This window comes from Triticum dicoccoides, chromosome 5B, assembly GCF_002162155.2.
Source record: "Triticum dicoccoides isolate Atlit2015 ecotype Zavitan chromosome 5B, WEW_v2.0, whole genome shotgun sequence".
NCBI classification, from domain to species: Eukaryota; Viridiplantae; Streptophyta; class Magnoliopsida; order Poales; family Poaceae; genus Triticum; species Triticum dicoccoides.
In genome coordinates, this window is record NC_041389.1 from 373,261,823 (window position 1) to 373,262,091 (window position 269).

Below are 269 nucleotides of genomic sequence, written 5' to 3' on the forward strand. Positions count from 1 at the left end.
GTGAGGCTATGGACCTGGTGGGTCCCCATTGTCATCCTATCCAAGTAAAGTGATCTCCTCGCGCGCGCGCTTGCCGCCCGAAACAGTCAGCGCCGGCCGCCCCGCTTCCCGGTGCAGGCTATTGCTCCGCCTTCAAACGACACAAGTGTCGTCCGTCCGTACATTTGCCACACACATTAATGATACATGGTTGCCGAGGCAGCTACTCCGGCGTCACACGCCCGTCCCTCCGCCCGCCCACCATTGCTATATAAACTGCTACGCCGGCC